This window comes from Opisthocomus hoazin, chromosome 8, assembly GCF_030867145.1.
Source record: "Opisthocomus hoazin isolate bOpiHoa1 chromosome 8, bOpiHoa1.hap1, whole genome shotgun sequence".
NCBI lineage: Eukaryota > Metazoa > Chordata > Aves > Opisthocomiformes > Opisthocomidae > Opisthocomus > Opisthocomus hoazin.
The window spans coordinates 66373820-66396741 of NC_134421.1; the positions used below are offsets into that span (position 1 = coordinate 66373820).

Here is a 22922-nt window from a genome sequence, read left to right on the forward strand (position 1 = left end):
GCACCTATAAAAGAAGAGGATCACCTAAATACCATGTAGGAAGGGTAGTGATTGGCAAACAGCAAGAAAAAGCAAACAAAAGGAAACGGTTCTTCACGTAATATTCAGTTGAGCTGTGGGATATTTGGGCTGCCAGCAGTTTATGTGAGTTCATTAATGTACAAATTCATAAAAATCACTGAAATGACTGAAGATTACTAAAATACAAAGGCACTATCTGTGGCTCGGCACATGCCGTAGCTTGTTAAAGACTGGGAAAGACTGGGAAAGCACTACAGCTTTGGTCTGCTCCTATGTTCTTCCACATACCTTCACTGCTGGCCCTTGTTGAAGACATAAACTGGAAAACAACAATAATGAGACCAGTCTCATCTTTTTATGACACCTAAATGACAAATAAATATGAACTTCATTAAACAAAAATCCTGCATGCTCCACATCCTCAGAAACATGATGTTAAACCAGTGGCATCTTACACAGGACAACCGTCCGTCTTTGGCTTTGCTGCTCCCTTAGGTTTACTGTTCAATAAAGTTACAGTAATTTGGAGCAGAGGAACTCACAGTCCAAAGCAATTAGCTCTTAGTCAGGAAGTTCCCCCTAATGTCAAGAGCATAAATCTCCCGGCCCACGCAGAGCTTTGCATTCCCGTAGCACATGGGGCCCATTAACGCCCCTTGCAGCCCTTAGGAATGGCAATGCCGGAGCAGCTCGGCTCCACTGTCTCTTGACTGCTACATGTGCCCTGTTTGCCCCCGGTGCCGTTGGGGCTAGTTCTGATTTTGTTAGCATGCCAGACACTATCATGAGGGCAGACACCTTAGAAAAGCCTTTGTGGATCTTCTGCACTGACCCCCAGCCAATTCCACGTGCTGCAGGAGGGACTGGCAGCTCTCTTACTTTGCTGGCTTTGAGGACGATCACGGTGCTGAAATGCTGAGCGGTGCCAGCAAACCCTGTAATTTTGCCTCATTATGTTCTAATGAAGCAGGGTGAGACAGAGCTTCAATTTAGTGCTGTTCTTTTTTTGACAAGGCTGCAGGAGAAATGTCATCTGTCACTGAGCAATGAAGCTCAGAGGACTGAGCAGCAGCTGAGTTAAGATTCATCTGTTCAGATTAGTTCTTTAGAAGTAAGAGGCTCTGACCACAAAAAAAAGTCGTTCCAAACTTCTCATTCTTATCACCAAAGATTTTCACCACTGTATTTAAAAATAGGTCAGGACTAGTCTGCACCTTCAGTGGAGGAAAGTGCTCTGGTACCTGTTCCTGACTGTGGAGTAGCACTCGAATCAAAGAGAGGACATCCACAATGAAGGACCTGCGTCAGCAAAACTTTGTGAGACATCTCACTCTCTGCCTTGGCCTCATCTCCACACCTCAGCTGTGTTGCAGTGTGGAAAGGGAAGTAGGAGCCCCACGTACAGCCGCAGACACCTCTTCATATGGCCTTTCTACCAGGTTTCCTTCAACTACAGCTGGCCAGGGCTGTTTGTTGGAGGCTGCACCAGCTGGTTTTACTCTTGTGATTACAGTCTTCTAGGAAGAGGGAAATGGGCTGTAAAAGATGTGCGCTGTTTTCTCACATGGAGAAAGATGAATATATGTATCCTCCTACAGAAAAAGCAGGCAGATATGGCCCACAGCGTGGACTACCCAAAGCCATCTGGACTAAGCCTGCCTAAATTTCAAAGTTATTTATAGTTATTAACAGGCATTTAAGAAACCAACACTACCAAATCTTTATTTTGTTCTGCCTCGAGAAGGTGGGATGCATGGGGTGATCCATAATGTGTTTAGGATTTTAAGTTTCCTACTGTTTTCAATCTGGAGGGTTTGTTCTGAAGTCAGATCTCTGGGCTTTGCCTGAAGATAATACGTTTTTAGGTAAATGCACAAGCTGCAAAGACTATTGGGAGCTCCTTTGCTCAGTGTGAACGCCTCCAAAGCCCTAAGCCAAAACTCTGAGGGAGGTGATCACTTGGAACATCAACTCAGTCATTTATGGCTTGTCAGAAAGGTTTGAGCGTGCACTGTCCAGGGCTTTGCCCTGTCTAAATGAAGACCCAGCTGTGACCCTTAGTCTTTTATGGACTTAAGAAGTCCTGTGGGTGCTGAGGCAGTCAGCCAGACTTCCTAGAGTTGACTCAATATTTTAGGTGAGAAAACTTCAACCGAAGACATTGGGAAAGAATCACTGGTGGCCTCACAGGTAGGGCATGTACTGGAGATGTGTGACTGCAGAACCAATTACTTGTTGTGAGTTAGGTAAAGAGAGATTTGACATTGACACTCCCATCTTCAGTAAATGCTCTAAATTCTGAGTTCTTGCTATTCTGAGTTGGAAAAAGCTGATTATCGTGCTGTGCGGTTCATCCCACAAATGCCATCATTGTTGAAACGGGTGTGAACATTCCCACAAAAAAACCCTCAGCTCAGGTAGATCAGTTTTGTTTTCTTTGTTTCCCAGCAAAAAGCCAGCTCACTGGAAAATTCCCAATCTTGTCTGAGAATTATCCTTGTAATTTGCACCCATGGATGCATAATTGCAGGTGCTTTTTGCTTTCCAGAACTGGGCACAAATGAAGCAGCGCCTGCAGTTTTGCTAAGCCCTCTGAGAGGCACAAATTATACTCCTGTATAACTGATGACAGAAAATCACACCCACAATCATTTGCAGGTGCAAAAGAAGAAAAAATAGAAAAAAAAAGCGAAGAAAAAAAGTCAAGGCCCTGTCGCAGAGCAGGGATCCGTGTCTGCCAGGTTCAAATGCATATTCAGAGCGTGAAAGGGCACAGGGGAGTGAAAGGAGAAGGTGTGGGTGAGAAAGAGAAGTAGCTTCATCAGTACTGTGAGGAATTTAAAGCCGTGTCAGGAAAGCAGGAAAGCAGGAAAGCAAACTGAGAATATAAAACACATTGTGGAGGCTGCATACTGATTAACGCACTCCTCACCCTTGATGTCTGCTACTGACCAAAGATATGAGCACAAGAACATCCTATAGCTGAGCCTCTGTGCATACAGCAAATAAATCAGATTTACTGTCTTCCTGAGTTTCTTTCATTCTACTAATGAAAGCAGTAGTATTCCACTCATTCTACTGCTTTGAATTCATAGCATTTCTGACATTGGGAAGCCCAGCTCCTACATGACCAGCAAGGAATCATAGAATCATAGAATGCTTTGGGTTGGAAGGGACCTTTAGAGGTCATCTAGTCCAGACCCCCTGCAGTAAGCAGGGATGTCTTCAACTAGATCAGGTTGCTCAGAGCACCATCCAACCTCTCCTTGAATGTTTCCAGGGATGAGGCCTCCACTAGCTCTCTGGGCAACCTATTCCAGTGTTTCACCACCTTTATTGTAAAAAATTTCTTCCTTATATGTAGTCTAAATCTACCCTCCCTTAGTTTAAAGCCATTACCCCTTGTCCTATCGCAACAAGCCCTGCTGAAAATATTTCCCCCATCTTTCCTATAGGCTCCCTTCAGGTACTGAAAGACTGCAATCAGGTCTCCTCACAGCCTTCTCTTCTCCAGGCTGAACAGCCCCAACTCTCTCAGCCTTTCCTCACAGCAGAGGTGCTCCAGCCCTTGGATCATCTTTGTGGCCCTCCTCTGGACCCCCTCCACCAGCTCCATGTCCTTCTTGTGCTGGGTGCTCCAGAGCTAGACGCAGGACTCCAGGTAGGGTCTCACCAGAGCAAAGCAGAGGGGCTGAATCCCCCTCCCTTGACCTGCTGGCCATGCTTCTCTTGATGCAGCCCAGGATATGGTTGGCCTTCTGGGCTGCGAGCACACATTGGTGGCTCATGTCTAGCCTTTCACCTACCAGTGCCCACAAATCCTTCTCGGCAGGGCTGCTCTCAATTCCCTCATCCCCCAGCCTATATTGATAGTGAGGGTTGTGCCAACCCAGGTGCAGGACCTTGCACTTGGCCTTGTTGAACCTCATGAGGTTCACACAGGCCCATTTCTTGAGATTGTCCGGGTCCCTCTGGGTGGCATCCCATCCTTCTGGCATATCAGCTGCACCACTCATCTTGGTGTCATCTGCAGACTTGCCGAGAGTGCACTCGATCTTGCTGTCTAAGTCATTGATGCAAATGTTAAACAGCACCGGTCCCAGTACGGACCCCTGAGGGACACCACTTGTCACTGATCTCCATCTGGACATCGAGCCATTGACCACTATCCTCTGGATGCGACCAACCAACCAGCTCCTTAACCATCAAACAGTCCACTCATCAAATCCGTATTTCTCCAATTTAGAGAGAAGGATGTTGTGAGGGACTGTGTCAAAGGCTTTACAGAAGTCCAGATTGATCACATCCATAGCTCTTCCGTTGTCCACTGATCTAGTCACGCCATCATAGAAAGCCACTAAATTGGTCAGGCAGGACTTGCCCTTGGTGAAGCCATGCTGGCAGTCTCGAATCTCCTCCCTGTCCTCCATGTGCCTTAGCATAGCTTCTAGGAGGACCTGTTCCATGATCTTCCCAGGCACAGAGGTGAGGAAACCATGTGCTAGTCCAAGCAGATGAGCAGGGATGTGCCATCTGACCTGAACTGTTCACACCAAAATCAAGGTGGGCTGTGATGGTGTCACTTGCATATTCTTCCACACCTGTGCAAGTTTATACAACTGGGAGGCATTTTGTTTACAGGTTAGTTATCCTGTGTGAAGGGCACCCCACAGCAAATAGATAAAGGACATAAGAAATGCCTGAATGCTCTGATCGATGGTCTAGTTGCAAGTCTTCCTCCATCACCTTCTGGCCACAACCGTTGTTTTAGCTGGGAGGCCTGCTTGCCTTCCCTGGTGCTGTTCTGTTGCTGGGCAGAGCACCCCTGGCAGAAATGCATCAGCTCAGTGGACCCCCCCAAGAAGCAGCTCTTGGGGTGCTGTACTGGTTATAGTATTGAGGGATGGGTGGATCACTTTGTCCTTTGACCTTACCCACCACCTTTGTGAGCTGGTAGAACTCAGTCGTATCCCTTCTCAGCTGCCTTTTTTCCAAACTGAAGGGTCCCCCAGCCTTTCCCATCTCTCCTTGTAAGGCAGCTGCTCCATCTCCTTGACTTAAGTTGTCTTTCTCTGTCTTCTCTTCCCTGGCTCCACTAAGTCCTCCACTGTCTTTGATATGTCAAAGCTTTCCATTCACCACTGAGATGACTTGTGGTGGTTTCAAGTCCTGCAGAGCCATCTGACTCGTATGACAGTTATGCAGTGCAAATTAATACAGTCATGCGATCCTGGCTGATACAATTTGGAGACCAAGAATTATCTCTAACTCGTAACATATTGTATATCAATTATTCCAACAATGAATAAATGTTTTCTCATTTGTTTGCTTGTTTTAATTTTGCAATCTGTTCATGAACAGTTTGTGAACTTAAATGGTACAAAATCCATGGAAGAAATTATATCCATGGAGTTATTTGCTGAGCTCTGTGTTTGCCATGAGTTTTTTGCCCTTGTTTTAGTTAAGTTTTCACTTTAATTTCTTGAGCATTCCTTGCTTTTAGTCGCAACCTTGTGAGAATCCCCTGGAAAGATCTTACTTGCCTGTTCCTAGCAAACAGATCAACTTGCAGCTGGGTTTAAGCACAGTTGATGAGAAAAGCATTTCATTGTTTCAGCCTAACTACCCCCTTCTCCTTGTTTGCTTCCACTGTGAACTCTCTAGTTAGCAGATTATTTCCTACAGCAAAAGAGAGCCATCAGGCCTTTGGTAAGGCTCCAGCTCTACTAGGAAAGCCGTTGTGCGGATGGACCGAATATTTCCAACTCCACCCTTTTCCTCTGTCCTTTCTTGCCATCACTTCAACACATGCCCATGACCCCAGGGACCCAAGTGGATTTGCAGACCTAAGTCCTGTATCCTGTAGTTGGACATAGAGCCATACCAGGGGATTTCAGTATCCAGTAATGTCTGTAGGTGCTGGTTTACTAAAGAAATTAGCTGGAACTATTGCACCATGTATGAAATATGACAACCTCCTAACCCATATGTGCAATTTATGAATGATGGTTGAGATGAAAGAAGATAAGATAGCAATATAGATATTCATACTCTGGAGGCCTGAACGATCCGAAATGTCAGAAGCACTGGGATTCCCTCTGCTTTTGTCGATCTAGATAGCTCAGGATTGTTTTAATTGGGTTATGTATTTAGTTTAAATGAGCATGGGATGGCTCTAAGCAGTCATTGAATAATAAGATTAACAAAGGAGATGGATTGAACCTAGAATCATTTATCTAACCCTTCCCAGTCAGGGACTTTTGATTACATCCCGGTCATTCCCACTTTGGATTTTGCAAAACAAAACTCATCTGGCATATGCTGTCATATGCAAACAGGGCTTCAGACTCAGTGCTTGAACTGGTAAAATCACGTTTGTAAGCAAGCGTGGCAGGTCCTCGGAGGGCTAGTGACACATGGTAAGCTTCAGCTTGCTCTCTCTGATCCCTTGATCTCAGCGGTCTGTGAAATGAAATGTGCCATGGGCCAAACTTTTGCCAGCCATTTTCCATTCGCTTAATTACTAACGAAATGCGTGTCTCGACTGGGTGCTGTGAGACCAGGACAATGAAATCAGTGGACAAAACCAAAGGGCCATGACTAAACACTACTGAGCTTCCCTCTCCAAAATCCATCCTGTAATACATACACAAACAAGTTTGCAGATGACACCAAGCTGAGTGGTGCAGCTGATATGCCAGAAGGACGGGATGCCATCCAGAGGGACCTGGACAATCTCAAGAAATGGGCCTGTGTGAACCTCATGAGGTTCAACAAGGCCAAGTGCAAGGTCCTACACCTGGGTCGGGGTAATCCACAGTACCAATACAGGCTGGGGGATGAAAGGATCGAGAGCAGCTCTGCTGAGAGGGACTTGGGGGTACTGATAGACGAAAGGCTGGACATGAGCCGGCAATGTGCGCTGGCAGCCCAGAGGGCCAACAGTGTCCTGGGCTGCATCACGAGAAGCGTGGCCAGCAGGTCGAGAGAGGTGATTCTGCCCCTCTACTCTGCTCTGGTGAGACCTCACCTGGAGTACTGCGCTCAGCTCTGGAGCCCTCAGCACAAGAAGGACATGGAACTGTTGGAGCGGGTCCAAAGGAGGGCTACAAAAATGATCCAAGGGCTGGAGCACCTCTCCTATGAGGACAGGCTGAGAGAGTTGGGCTTGTTCAGCCTGGAGAAGAGAAGGCTGCGGGGAGACCTGATTGCAGCCTTTCAGTACTTAAAAGGAGCCTATAGAAAACATGGGGACAATCTTTTTAGTAGAGACAGCAGTGACAGGACGAGGGGTAATGGTTTTAAACTAAAACAGGGTAGGTTTAGGCTAGATATAAGGAAGAAATTCTTTAAAATGAGGGTGGTGAAACACTGGAACGGGTTGCCCAGAGAGGTAGTGGAGGCCCCATCCCTGGAAACATTCAAGACCAGGTTGGACAGGGCTCCGAGCAACCTGATCTACTTAGTGGTGTCCCTGCTCGCTGCGGGGGGGTTGGACTAGATGACCTCTAGGGGTCCCTTCCGACCCAAAACTTTCTATGATTCTATGATTCTAAAAAAAACCCCATTGATTTTCCATTTGGTCTCTTTCTGGAAAGGGTCATATGGAAAAACACCACGCGTCATCGAAGATGAATGAAATATCCCTCCACTGCCATTAAATCCAGGGAACAGAGACAATGAGATACACACAGGGGATGCCTTGGTGTTAAAGGCAATGGATATGCCATTTGTCCAGGGCTTCATGCACAGGAGGTGCCCAAAAGGAAGAACAAACTGACATTACAGGGTCTGCCCAGGATCACCGTGAGTCTAATGTCAGTTTTTCTAGAAGAACTGGCATCTCCAAAAGAAGTTTTTTCCCAGAAACGAGTTTTTAGACTAAATGGAAATATTTGTCAAAAGTTTTAGGAAGGCATGTGGTTTTTGGTTAATACATGAACAAACCCTGAAAAAATGTTTGATTTTAAACTGAAGCAAAATTGTTTTCACGATTTCATTTAAATACTTTGCAAGAAAACCAGACATTAGGTCTAAATAGCTCCTTTTATCAGATCAGAGTCAGCTTGAGTATTGTATGTGTACCAATAAAGACATAAATTGCAACTGAGTGAAACAGGGCAGAGGAGTTTCTATAAACTACTGCCAAAAACACCCCCTGTAACTATGTCCATTCAAGTGGTGCACTTTCCCTTCAGGTTTCCACAGTAAGAGGACATGTAGTCTGAGTAAAGATGAAGTGATTTCTGCAGGGCCGTGATGGTGAGCAAATGCACTCGGAAAACTCCATTCCTCTCTATGGGCAAGATGTTTACTATTTCACTTCTAGGACTGTATTTTTGTAAAGGTTTGTTTCTGATGTTTTCTGACTATCCTTTATTTCCACAGGACACTAAAGGGAATTATTTTACTTCTATGCTTCCAGGAAAAGCTAGCAGGAAGCTTTTTGTTTCCTTTTCTTCCTCTTTTGTGCCTACGCGGATTTATTTAATACAGCTGGGAGGCCAGGGCCCCCTGAGGTCTGTTTGTATGCAACTCTACAACTGACTTGCATTATAAAAGAATGCAAATGCAACACATATTGACTATGTGGGTCATGGTGGCATGTCTAGTTTGGGGAAATATTGAAGTTCTCTATAAGTACATAAATAAAGGAGTTCACTGAAGTGTACTGTGTTTTCAGGGTACCTCTGCCTTAGTTAACAGCACAGTAGAAAATAGCTGATCAAAACCAGACTACAACTGGTATAAATTTGAGGGAATTACAAGGAGATCATCTGGATTTAAATCCGTTGATAAAAGGGGCCACAATTTAGCTAGATGAGCGCTGTAGCCATGTAAATGAGAACAGAGCTTTTTATTGGACCTATTTGTTTCCATAATTGTTTGTAGTGGTGCAGCCCCACTCACCATTCATTAGCATCCATCCTTTCATCTTTCCTGAAGAAACATTCTGTAGCTTTTTTGAAAGGAAATCAACTTTTTGATGCATTCTGCTAGAAACCAAAGCAGTATTACAAACCCAGAACGGCATTAAGGGATACTGGCTGCTTAGGAGAGGTTAAAACTCACTTTGACCAAGTTTTAATTTTGAATAATTTTTCTGTCAGTCAGGAATTGTAGACCTAACTAAAATTAAAAATCTCTTGCTGAGGGCACTTGGGTCAGACCACACTGCTCAGATCCAGCACCAGTGAAGCCTGTAGAAGTTTTCCTCCATTCTTTGTAGGATCATGTTTCCTATAAGGAAAATTGTACTAAGTGATAGTGATTAACAGTTACAAAACTTATTGCTAACCAGTGGTAGCACAGTATGCTCTCCTAGGAGAAGACTGTTGAGCTTTGTAAATGCTTGCCAAAAGACATTGCCAAAATCTTATGTGAATTTAAGGGGAGGCTGGACAGGTGCAAGGGGAAAGATCTGTTGAGAGTTATTTATAGAAATCTACATCTATTTGTAGGAATTAGTGGAGATCTACAGGCAGCTCAGGAAGCTGGGGGTGGCTGGAGGCTGTGACTGGGGTATCAGGTATGTTTGCCCTTTTCTTGTAGTATTCCCTGGGCATCTACTTTTGTTCACTGCCAGAGATGGGTCTAGACAGATTTGTAATCTGAACATAGCAGCCACTCTTACAGTCTTTTTATGTCTTTATACTATGACCAATCGGAAGGAAGTGTGCGAAAAGAGGTTTCCAAGAGGATCCTACAAGGCCTGTCCACAGGACAGACAGCGCTTCCTTGGGCTGGCACCATAGGTTGAGGCTGAGGAAGGATGACCTGTGTGTAGTCCCACCGTGTCCTCAGATGAGTGCTCCTTCTTCTGTCATCTGACATCCCAATCTAGCTTGCCCTCCACGGCACAAATTAATGATTTAAAGAACGGCACACGTAGATGATAGCAGCAATGAGACAACTTGTTCATTTCCCACCGGCAATGGCAAAATTCACTCTGTATGTGGAGCAGGGTGAGTAATAAACTTCCCTTAGTCAGAAAGAAATGCTGTGGACTATACATAATCTGGGTTTTTAATGCACAAGTAGAATAAGTCATTAATGTTACCTTGAGTCAAACTGCCATATAACCTTGATTTGGGCTCACAGATTTCATTAATTCTGTTGCTAGATGTACATTTGCCCCTGAAAGAGACAAATCCTTCTCTATCTTCCTATTTATCCAGATGAAAATACAAAGCTGTAAATAAATGTCAGCTCTCTACTAGTGCTGAAACATGCTTGTTAGATTTGTATAAGGACAACAGGAAACTTAACGCATGGGTGAAAGAGAAAGGGTGTTCACAAATGGCAAGGTTCAAGAAGGGCCAGAGCTCAGGCAGGACCTGCAAAGGTGGACATTGGTGTTTTGATATGTGTGGAAGGCCACAGAAAGTGATGGCACTTGTCTCAGTTGCTGGAACCTGGAGTAGGTACTGACCCAACCAGAGCACTAAGAGTCTCCTTTAATTTGCCTTTTATTCAGTGTGGTAGGATGCTTCCACAGCATGAGATATTTTCATTCATGGAGCTATGAACTGGACTAACTCATCTCCATCAGCACTGATGTGTTGAACTCATCCTGCAGTCCAGGACATTATTTATCTCCCTGACACATGAAAATGTTAAGATAAGCTTGTTGCTTTTCTGATTGCTGTCTGATATGAAGCATCTCCCAAGGCCTTCTGTGGCAGACGGGAGAGTCTAAAGCAAGTGACTTACCCAGTACCTTTCCTAGGATTGTCACCTGAATTGTCACACACCTGGCTCTTGCAGAGAGAAATACTTACAAGTAGTTCTCCTGACAGGTGTATGGACATCCAATTTCTAACTAATTTTTGTGGTGAAACAACAGTCAACATTAACGTGAGTGGTGGTGTGTTATTCCATTGGAAACCACATGGAAATCAGAAGGAATCTGGCCTGGAAATGCTTAGCTTCACTCTTGAGTATTCACGTTTACCCTACTTAGGAATGGCTTATCTCATTTCATGTTCACTGGGGAAGCCACTTCTTGAATTGTACTCTCCAATAATTGAAGAGACATGCAGGATTAGATCAGGTTCTATAATGAGGGGAAAACAGCCCTGAGGCAGATGCTCTTAAGCAGAGCTATAATTTACTGGCAACCTTATCTAAGATATGGTCAGTCAATAAGAAAGCCTCAGAGGACTTCAGGGTAGCCACAGCCTCAATCAGCCTGCAGATTTCTTTATAAGGAATGCCAGCTGGTTACTAAACCACAGGGGGTAGACAATAAAAATGAAGAGTGAGGGACAGAATAATGATTTATTTCAAGTGGGAAACCAGGAAAAAAGTTGAAAACCTATTTCTGTTAATTGCTTGTCTTGCTGTCATTACTCTTTGTTGTTATTTGTACTAGAATTGGTGACTAGAGACTCAGCTCAGATCATAAGCTGATTACGCTGAAATGGATCTATTGTGCTACACTGTGCCTTCACCAGCCGCCGTTGAAGGCTCCAATACTCTGTTCCCCATACTTTCCTTCTTGATCGTACACAATACACTGTCACCTGGCTTTGAAGCCATGGTTGGAAGTGCAGGCTGTGGCTCTGCTTTCCCCTGGGATGCTAACTCATTTACTATGTCTCTTCAGTTTCTTCCCACAGTTTTCCCCATGTGTCTAGAGGACCAAGGCAAGCACTCCCGTGATGAATGACTCACCGAGAAAGAATCAGAGAGACTTTGAAGTTCTTTTAGCACAACTTCCCCAGGAAGAATAATCCTAGAAGTCCTAGCAGCATGCAGAGCCAGAGATAATGCAGGCAGAATTTCACAGTGTGACTGCCTAAGACGTGCCTGAGCCAGCCAGAGATGTCACACGCAGATCACAGACCTGAACCGGTTCTGGAGCGGAGACGCACTCCAGTGTGCAACCTACCTGTTACTGGGATAGTGAGAACCAGGAGCTCTGACTCTTGTTGCCGGAATTGCTGCTAGCTCAGCGTGTTGCCTTGGGTGTCTCTGTCAATGCTACCACTTCTCTACATCATCTGCCATCCTGTGGCTTGTTCTGTTTTTCTAGGAATTCATGGAAAACCAGGGCAGCTTGGCTTATTATTAAGGATTTCTCTGTGCTCAGCAACTGTTGTGGTCTGATAAGCAGGGCTAATCTGCCCATGCAAGGGGACTTGCACACGCTCAAAACTATTTGGGCGTGCCATGCATGTACCCACTGGTTTCGCAGAGCTTACACAGAGGGTCTGAGATTTTTTGCTTACACAAGACTCACTGCTCTGCATAGCAGGACCCGTGTTCCTGGATTTCTGCATAGGAAATCCCACATAGAAATGTAGGGAACTCGACACCTAGAGATTAAACGTTCTGCTTTTAGATGTCAAATGCCAGCAGGTATAATGTGGGTTTTTTTTCTTTTTTTTCACTTTATTTTCAGTTTTGGTGATATCCAAGGCTCCCATTAACTTCAGCTAGGGTTGGCAGTTCTTGGAAAATGAAAATCTGTAGTTTTTCATCTCTAAATTAGATGTGCTTATGTATTCTGATGATAGGCATGCTGGAAATGGCATGGCTATTGATTTCTTGCAGTTGTTAGGTTTAACCAGCACTTTGAGATCCTGTAATGGAAGACGCTAGAGTCTCGATCCATGTGCATGTTCCTCTGCAAGTGTGTATGTGGCCCATGTAAAGTCGTTGGAGTGCAATCACTACTACATGAAAGACAGAAAAAAAGCTACTTGCCACTTGCAATTTGCATGTACTTTATGGTTCTGACCATGCAGGATATCTGTCTGTCTTTCCTTTCATGAGGGAAAGAGCACTTCATTATTTGCTTTAGTGGGAAATGATATGAGATTGCTCCAATTGCTGTAAGGCCACCCTGAGTACAGTCTGCTAACAGCCTGTCATCTTTGGTAAATAAAACAGCTTGGAAATGGAAAAATCTGCCCAGCCTGCGCAACAGTCCAGATGTCCTCCTGGCTGGAGGTAGGGACAGACCTCCTCAGAGGCTTTGTCTCACGTTTTTCTCTGTCTCCAGCTATTACAGCTGTATTTTCATAGACTTTTCTATGTCATCCCTGAGAAGACAGCTGGGCATGTCTTCACAGGCCCAGTCCCAGCAAAATTCCTTGTGATCTCCATGGGAAAAGGAGCAGTATCCGAGCCTTCATCAAACTTTGCTGCTTCATCTTATCTAGCAGGAAGGCAGAAACGAGAGCTCAGTCCAAACTCACTTGAAGGCTGTGGCAATTTTAGCAATGGCTTTAATTAGCAACGGATGAGGCTTTCTATGTCAGACCTGACCCCAGAGAAGTCAAATGGGGAAGAATTCTGGTATTGCTAATCTCAGCACCTCAAGGGTTTTGCCCTATAGCAGATGCCAGTGACATGTTGTTTTAGTCCATTAAAATGTTCTGCGTTACAACCCTGAGCCCCCCTGTTACCATACGTTTGAGGATCTGATTTCCCCAGAAAGGTGCCATGGATGCTACGCGCTGTGTATTTGTAATATATGGGATGCGTATCATGTCCACAGATCCTGTGTCCTTCGGGATGAAACTGATACATAGGCTCAGAACTCCTGATGCCTGCTTCTCTGTGCCAGGGCCAGCGGTAGAGTTTATGGTATTAGAATGATGTAAGGTTACTACAGTGACGTGGGAAGACAGACACAATCTATGGACAGATAAGGACTGCAAGAAGGGGTAGAAGGTGGCCAAAAAACCATGATCCAAGTGCAGCTATGGTTTTCTGACCTAATCTTGTGAAACCTCTACATTCTAGAGGTCAATATCTAATTTTGTCTGAGGAGGAACCTTGTTTGCTGTCTTCTATCTGCAAATTGCAAACTGTGTCTGCAAGGAAGTTGCAGTTGTTTTCGCTGTTCTACTAGACCAGAAACTGAGGCAAAATGACTTATTTCAGGTTGTCCAGACAGACAGTAACAGAGAATGTACAAAAATTTGGATCCGCAGAGTCCTAGTTCAGAAAGCGCAAAACAGCTCTTCAGAGGCCAGCCTACACGCAGGGATAAAATCAGGCTCCAAAAGAGTGATCAAATGAAATTCTGCGGTTGGAAGGTGAATTAAATCCCCCTTTTTTTTCTGCAGCCCGGGGAATGAGCATGTTTTGGATCCAACTGTGCAACATTAACCACAATATGGAATATTTGAGCCAAAGGTCAGCCACAGGGGGCCAGCTATTAACATATGGGATTTGTCTGTCTCCTTCTTCCATAAAGATGCAGCACGCTGGATAATTAAACTTCTGAGTGCCAGCGTGGAGTGTAGTCTGTTTTTTTTCCCACTGCTCTTTGTGATTCGATCCAGAACCATTTCCTTTCACTGTATGCTCAGAAGGGGAGGAAACAAAGGTGGCATCCTGATCTTCATTATTAATACACAGGAAAACTTGGAGGAAATCCCTTTTATGCCCCTTGCTTTGTGTAAAGAAAATCCTGCAAACTCAAAAGTCATATTGTTCAGCTCCTATATATATTTATACAGCTATGTGCGTAGCAGATGTTTCTTCAGATACTTAACTGATGTTTCTGCAGAATTATGGTCTGGAAAAAACCTTCATAGCAACCTGCATTCCAGTTGATTTACTTTGATTAAATTAAAAATCTAGAAAAAAAATATTTAAAGTGGCTATATTGGAATAAAGAAAACCACTTTCCCTTTGGTTTCCCAAAACCCCAAAACCTCTCCTGTACTTTCAGTGCGTCTCCAAGGTACGTGGAATAAAAGCACTGGTATACAGGCAGCGCTCACCTCTTGTTAACAAACGGGAGCAGGCAATGGGGAGGCGTTTTGCCACTTTGGGTAAAGGAATTACACACAGCTAAAGAGTTTCTGAGGAAGGCATCTAGCTGAAGCTTGTCAGGCTGCTGCCTTGTATAACGAGCAGGAGCACTTCCAGAAGCAATTAATCCAACTCTGATGCAGACACCTAAGGTGGGAGGCATGAGTCTCCTCCGGAGGTGCCCACCTCTCCCCCAGCCCACACGACCTGCTGAGAGGAGATGGCTGCTTTCAGACAGCTAAAACTAAGCAAGGGAAATCCCACAGCTGCTGACTCTGTACTCCACTTTGTTTCTGGCACAGTAAAATTGTTGTTATTATTTAAGGTTAGATTATGGGAACACTCAAAGGCCAGGTATGGTGCAGGCATGGAGTAAAATGCAATTCCCTGGCCCACAAAGAGGACAACTCAAGTAGTTAAAGGATGATTTTGCTTTTAATTGTGCAGTTTGACTGAAAAGAAATGCAAACACCAACAAGCAATTAAAATACATAATGCTTGATTCATAGGATACCCAAATGCCAAATGACATACCACATACATCCCATGACACTTATACAACAGAATGACTATATACTTTTGGCTATAATGTTAATAAAAAAGGGATTTATCTTGTTAAGTATTTCCAGTGCATCACTCTGTCAGAGAGTTGTTCTAAAGTGCAGCCAGTTTATTCCTGGTTTGGGTTCCAATACGCTGGTTTTCATTTAAAATAAACTGGCAATGTCTTACATTTGTATCTTTCATCTAGAAAGATCCCTGAGGCCTTCTCAAGCGCTTTCTAGAGTTTCGTTACCCACAGTGCTGGAGGGAGAAGGCTTGTCATGAGTAAAAGGCAGTTGTGGCCAAAATTCTGTATCGCATGAACCCCACACTGTAATTTTCATGTGGTCAAGAGGCATGAGGCACAAATGATGTTGCCTTAAAGATGGAAAGGGAACACCTAGAACCTGAGTAGCTCGCAGATGGGAGACAACACTGACTCCTCATGTGTCCCTGTTCCTCACTTAGAGCTGGAGCTGAGCTGGCCTGACTCACTGTCCCCAAGCACAGGCTTGAGGTACCCAGTAGCTCAAAAACTGGCAACCCGATGACGCAAGGTATCCCTGTGAGACTTTTGACTCAGAGCTGTCATTTGACCACTGTCTCGTGCGAGGCACCGCGTGGGGACATAAGACTCTAGGATAACAGGTTGATCTCGGCCATCGCTGGTTCTCAGATGTGTTCTCAGGGAGCCCTTTCAACTTTCTGCCTCTCTCCCAAATCTTCCTCTTCGTTGCTTATGTCCAGCAACAGTTTTCAAGTCTAGATACAACCATGGCAGCTTAGGGGTTGCACGGCATTATAGTCATTTCACGGAGCACAAGCTGATAGTATGTGTGGGGAGGGGATTTTCTAAGTCTGCACCTGGTGTGGCCAGTGATACCAGGTAACCACACACTTAAACTGAAGGTAACGCTGGAACAAAGTAGCTATCACCATGAAAAATGCCTGTGCTCCTTTGACAAGCTGTGGCAAGATACACAGAAGTTTTTGGTAGCTTCAGCAAAGTGTTGCATTCCATTTAAAGGTGTGGATGTGCAGGATCTGCTGGGGAGATGGTACATATCGCAGCAAAGCAGCTGTCTGAGCTGAGACAGGGTTGGGGTTCTCTGATGTAAAGGGTCAGATTTCAGAGCAGGGACAACTGCCTGTGCGGGGTCTAAGGCAACAGAGATAAAACATCATCAGGACTACAAAGTCTCTTTAGAATACAAATGGTTAATTCTTACATACAGAAATGATACAGAGGGGTCTGCAGGGTCAAGAATGCAAAAGATAGGGAAGTCCAGCATTCCAGCTGGCCTTGCAGTTCATTTTCTTTCTTTGCCGTTTGCAATTCCCTGGTCAAACATCGTTTCCCCCTCCCGTGCTTCAGGTGGAGGGTTGCTTGTAGAACAAGGAGCAATCCAATGTTTATACTCCCTCATTCATCTAGACACATCACTGTACTGCATTTAATAAAAAAAAATCCATTTTTATGAGGTTTGACTCCATATGGTGTCCATGGGCATCACATAGGGAACAACTATGTCTCAGAACACTCCTGTGAAGGAAAGGGCACCTGGGGAAGGAGGCTGGCCATAGCCAGGGCTGACACTGTGACCACGGACGACACAGATGAGTGCCCAACTTGTGATGCCGTTGGTGAATTTTGAGGAGCAGGCAGTATTTTATAATGTTTTGTTTGTTCACGGCGTAGGTCTGATTGCACAGGTTGGTGCTCGGCAACACACTCAAATCAAACCAGAACTGACAGTGGCCACCCACGCTCTGAATTTCATCTATTGGTTAGGTTTCACCCAGGCTGTCTTTTCTTCCCTAGTGAAAGAAAGAACAGCTGTACACAAAGACCTGAGCAGCCTTTTGGTACCAGCCCCCAGGATTTCGGCCTTTCCCTCACACAAAACATATCCCTCCCTACCCACTCATGCCCCTTACCATAGCGGGGCAATGGATTATTTAGGACAGATTTGGTGGAAATAGCACCATCTACTGAGCACCCAACGTTCTTCCTGCAGGGACTTCTTGGCGTTGGGGGTTTTTGGAGGGGAAGGGTCTGTCTCCACAGCCCAAGCGACGTTGAATGTTCAGCTCCTCACGTTCCTGAGCTCCTCGAGTGCCTGATCTCCTCAGCTGAGCCTGAAGGTTTCCATCCCTGGGGTAACTCCAGTGGCTTCTGTCACTTTGCTGTGATTCAAGTCATCGGCTCTGAAGAAACGCAGAAGAAACCTAGTGACAAATATACAAAAGATATCGATTCAACTCCAAGTACGCACGCCAAAGCATCAACACACATTTGATCCCCAAAGGTCTGTCTTTTTTTTCTGGGTTCATTCCCAAAGTCTGTGTTGTGTCCCAGGCTCCGCAACGTCTCCATTGCTCGCCACCAGACAGATTTTGGGGCATGCTGAGGCACGCTTTGGCTGGCTGGCCGCCGTTTCTTGGCCCCTTACTTGGGTGGGTCTGCACGCAGAGTGGGGACCGTAACCCCTGCAGAGGAGTGACCGGTGGAAGCACCCATGGGGGACAGGGCACCGGGCCATGGAATGGGGCAAGGACCCACGTGGGGAAAGTTAATGACACAGAATCACAGAGTGGTGGGGTTGGGAGGGACCTCTGTGGGTCATCTAGTCCAACCCCTGTTGGGGGTTCGGCAGGGTCACCCAGAGCAGGCTGCACAGGACCTCGTCCAGGTGGGTCTTGAATGTCTCCAGAGAAGGAGACTCCACAACCTCCCTGGGCAGCCTGTGCCAGGGCTCTGTCACCCTCAAAGGGAAGAAGTTCTTCCTCTTGTTCAGATGGAACTTCCTCTGCTTCAGTTTGTGCCCGTTGCCCCTTGTCCTGTCGCTGGGCACCACTGGAAAGAGTCTGGCCCTGTCCTCCTGACACCCACCCTGCAGATATTTAGAGGCATTTCTAAGGTCCCCTCTCAGCCTTCTCCAGGCTGAACAAGCCCAGCTCCCTCAGCCTTTCCCCCTAGGAGAGATGCCCCAGTCCCCTCAGCACCCTCACAGCCCCTTACACGAAGGCACGGCTGGGAGACTCCTCTGCCGCGAGAAGAGGGGCTGCTCCAGAGAACCACCGGCCTCGGCAGGCGCTTGGAAACCGCCCGCGGGCACCGCACGCGTGTTGCCCTTCCCGGAGGGGCAGGCCCGGGCCACGGGGCTCACCTCCGCCTCCAAACCCCCCCCCTTTCCTCCCCGCTCCTCTCGGGATTTCCACCCAGCCAGGCCCCCCTCGCCCCCCCGGGTATCTCCACTCCTGACAACAAAGGAGGCGGCCGGGCGGCCTCGGCGGTGACTCAGCGGCGGCCCCGCCCCCGGCCCGCCCCGCCCCGCCCCGCCGCTCCCCTCAGGCGAGGCTGGGCCGGCTCCGTGCTGTGGCGGGGCGGGCAGCGAGCGGGTGGCTGTTGGGTTCCCTTCGTCCCTCCTCCCGCCGGGCGTCTCGGGGTCTCCCCGCGCTCGTCTTCCGTGCTGCCGGGAGGGGAGAGCCGCCCAGTGAGGTAGGTGCCGTGTCTCCTCACACAAAGGCGCGGGACGGGACGGGACGGGACGGGACGGCGGCGGGTGGCTAAAGGGAGGCGGCTCCCGGCGAGGGTCCGCGGCGGGAGGGCCGGGGGAGCTGTCGGGGAGCCGCCGCGGGAGGGCTCGGCGAGGCCCGCGGGAGAGCCCCGTCCCGGCCCCTTCTTTCGTGAGGGGGAATTCGGGGAGTTCATCCACCGCGGCTCTGCCGAAGAACACGAGGGGAGCGGCGGAGCGGGGAGCCCGGGCGCTCCCCGGGTCCCCGGCCCGGCGGGGCTGTGGGGCCCGTGGGGCAGCTTGGGTTCAGCGGGGGCTCTTCGCTGAGGCCGGGGAAGCCGGCGGGGTCTGTGGGCTGCAGCCTGGTGGGGCTGGGGTGAAAGGAGACGTGGAAAAGGAAAACTGACTAAAACCCACACAAATCTTATTTCTTATATGTTGCGCCCTGTGAAATGAGGATTCGGAGCAGCTGAACTTCTGAGGTGGCCAGTGGGTGCTTCCTGACAAAATTTTTAGAAGAACCGAAAGCCCCGAGGCCTTGTGCCGTCTCCCCATCCTTCCATCGCTCCCAGTGTGGCTCTGTCAGAGTTTCCCTCCACGGCCCCGAGAGTCCCAATGTCCCCATTTTCCCATGCGCTGGGTTCAGAGGCAGCGTGGCCGTTGTCTTTTGGGGGCTCACAAGGGGAAGGGGTGCGATGCAGGAGCTCTCTGTGACTTAAATACTTGTTTGCTTCTTCCATTGGGTTTGTTTTTCCATAACTTAATGGGTTCTGGCATGTATCGATACTGTGCCGTGGCTGGCGTTGGAGTGGAGTCTGGTCCTGTAAGTTCGGGGCAGTGCTTGTAGCGAACTCAAGGGAGAGGCAGGACTTGTGAACTTTTCGGGTTTTGTTGAGAATTTGCGTAGTCAAACAAAAATGCAACAAAACGAGGAAAAGGTGCTTCTGTGCGAGCATAATGTGGTTGCTGTGTGTAGTTTGTGGTGGGAGTGTTGTTGAATAACTCTCTGGCAGCGGTGCTGTTCTGTGTTGTGGTACGTCTATGTGTGCGCTAAATCCTGTAGCACCAGTGAGGATATTTAACTTGCATCGACTTGGCAGAGAAGTAGAAGCATGGAAGAATGTTGTTAAAAGTGGGAGTAATTGCTTGTGGATCTTGTAGGCAATTTGAGAGGCATTTAAACGGCCTTTAATTTCCCTATGATATGAACAGGACATGGAGAATCTCTTGCTTTATTGATGGTTGTTTTCCTAGCAATATATGGACAGACAGCACGTACTATGAATGTGATAGCTGCTTGCTTATTGTCAGCAATATTTGCTCAGGGACAACAAACAATTGTCTGCTGGGCTTTATTAAAAAGAACCACAAATGCCCCATATCTCCTAAAACAAAGCCTTTATTGTCTTAAAGGAACTGTCAGCCAATTTCATGCTTGGTGTAGTTCCACTGATGTCAGTGGAGTTTTGCCAGGGATGATTTTGGCAGGTGAAGTGTCGCTTGTGTTTTTCGGAGTCCAAAATGCTCAAGAGTAATGTTGCTCTTTTGCCTTCGACGCTTAAGTATTGTTAATTTAAATGCTGTGCTGATGCTTCCCAGAAGTAAGGGGTAGAGGTGGGAGAATCATCTCATCAGGTCCTTCAGATGCTTTCCTGCTTGCTTTCTCCTTTCTGCTTCAGATCTTCTATCCCTTAATTTACTCCCTTCCTTCTTTTTCAGTCTTGGCATCTTTTTTTTCTCCCTTCAAAATTAAGAAGTTTCTCTGAACTCCAGCTCACCTTTGAGCGTTTGAAGGTTTTGAGACTGTGTTGAACTGCTCTACACCAGCCCTGCGCGACTGGGTAAGTGAGGAGCTGTGTGGCAGCTGCAGTTCGGAGATCTTTCTTGCACATGCACACGCCTCTTTTTTACAAGCTGATTTGTGTGGTGGCTGCGGTCAGTGCGTTTGCTGAAGTGGCAGATTGTTTGACAGAGTCACGCAGTCGAACAGCCAGGCTTGAGAGAGACGGAGTGAGTAGACCGGGGTGGGGGAGTCGCTGAGTTTTTACATAGTGCCACGCTCGTGACATTAAGAAACAGCTGGTTTTGGGTGCACCTTTCATGACATCAGTAAGGACAGGAAAATCATCTAAAAATTGGGGCAGAAGGAAAAATGGGGAAAGACAGAAGGAAATATTCTTGTTTACTAGCTGTGGTAAGAAGAGAGGAACTGTTTAACCAGTAATTGGCTTTAATAGAACTTTGGCTCCATCAAAGTTTCAAAAAAGAAAAACATTATTGAATAGAACTATGTTGTATTTAATATTGCTAACAGCATATAAAGATACGTAGCCAACTCAAGCTATTCTGGCACTGTGGTGGTTCTAAACAAAAAGTTTCAATGCTCAGCTTGGCAGAGTCTGTCTTTTTGTATCTGGTATCTTTGCGCTGTAGAGCTTTGGGTCTGTTTGCATCCTGTGAGTACACAACAAGAGCATGTCAGACACAATTCACAGCTGACACCGTTCTGGCACTTGGAAAAAGCAAGCATCAAAGGTCAAGATATATGCGCTAACTGTGGAGGGGGAAAAAAAGTGCTTAATGCTTCTTCAGTGCAGTGACTAGTCTAAAGTTTATTCTGGTTTGGCCAGACCTGGCGTGTTCTTGTGTATCAGTGAAAGTAAGGTTTGCAGCTTAGCGTAGATGTTGTAAAGAGCCTGCAACTCTTCTCTTTTTACTTAAAGAGCATGTAAGTTGGGGGTTTGATGTTAATTTTAACGTAAGAGAATGGAAGGATTCAGCTGTGGAAAGGGGATCGGTCATATGCTAACCTCAACATGGAGGTGCAAATTTGATAAGAAAAACTGGTTTTTTTTTTTAGGAGAAAGATGAATTATCTGGCTAGAACTACCTTTCTCAGTGATACCTCCTCTTTCCATGTGTTATATGTTCTTGTCAGGCTTATCTGCTTGGACGCTTCATTTATATTAAGCCTCTCGCAACCATGCTGATGTGGACAGGTGCTGTGTCTTCCCACTGTGGGAAGACACCTTCCCTTTGCAGATGGGGAATACAAGCACAAGAAAGTAAATGGGTCATCTGTGACTACACAGGAACTGTGGGATGGTGCAAGAACTTGTGTCTCCTGAACTCTTGGCTGATGTTGAAATGAGAGAACGTCCTCTGCATGAAGGAGCAGGAGACGAGAAGAGTGAAGAGGCACGGTCCAAAAGGCACGGTTTGAAAATAAGTTTGATTACCTGTCTGTGATGCAATTAGTGGTCGACTGCTCTTCCACCAACAACATGCATGCTGGTCTTTGTTAGACTATGAAAAACAGGAGGGTGTTGTAATGAGGAGTGCTTAAACAAAGACATTCAGCATACATAGGAGACAGAAAAAACAGTAAGGGACATTTTTCTTCTCCTGTCTGCACCTGCCTCATTAAATAGTGGGTGCTGTTTGTACAGACGGGTCTCTGGCTGGATCTTCCAGGAGGTCCTTCATCTGGCCCCTCGTACAGTTGTCTGTGAGTAGGTGCCAGCAGAAGGGACGAGAAGGCTTTGCGGAGCTAGGAGGGTCGTGGTGAGACCAGGACTGCGTCTCTGTGACCCCAGCAGCTGGGTGAGATGACCAGGCTCGTGCTTCGTTTGGAAAGGGGCAGCTGCCCTTAACTTTTGCTGCGCACAGACACTCACGTACCTGCTGTTCTCACTTGGCTGCTCTTTCACTTCAAGGCGTTGGTGCGAAGGGCTGTGTGTGTTGCACGGCAGCGGGGAGCTGCATGTGGCAATTCTTGTGACCGAGATCTGACAGGGGTTATATGAGCAGGGAGCACTGGCATCTGCAAGAACAGGAAGGATGTGGTCAAACTGAACCTTTTCTTCCCCTTTCTGTGTAACTCGAGAACAGCGGAGGATACCTGTTACCTCTGTGCTTCATCACACTGGCAACACTGAAGTTTGAAATAATGCATTTCCTTACAGCACTGTGTGTGGTGGTTGACTGTTGTAATTGCAAAGTCTGTCATAGTTTTAACTTTAGTTTCAAAACATGTTTCGAGCTGGCAGCCTACTGCTTGTGTTC

The 22922-nt window shown here is 46.6% G+C and overlaps 1 protein-coding gene across 3 annotated transcripts in view; it reads left to right on the top strand.

The window, feature by feature from the left end:
* The window catches only part of FAM107B (family with sequence similarity 107 member B), a 133365-nt gene that overhangs the window by 52367 nt on the left and 58076 nt on the right, over positions 1 to 22922 (top strand). Inside the window, exon 1 of one of the 3 annotated variants that reach the window (XM_075429080.1) lies at positions 18673 to 18841. The exons of 1 other annotated variant lie outside the window; for it this stretch is intronic. The gene's annotated coding sequence lies outside the window, so the exon portion shown is untranslated. Of the gene's footprint in view, positions 1 to 18672; positions 18842 to 20580; positions 20699 to 22922 lie in introns of those variants that run through there. One more of the 3 variants, XM_075429081.1, reaches the window with a different exon arrangement.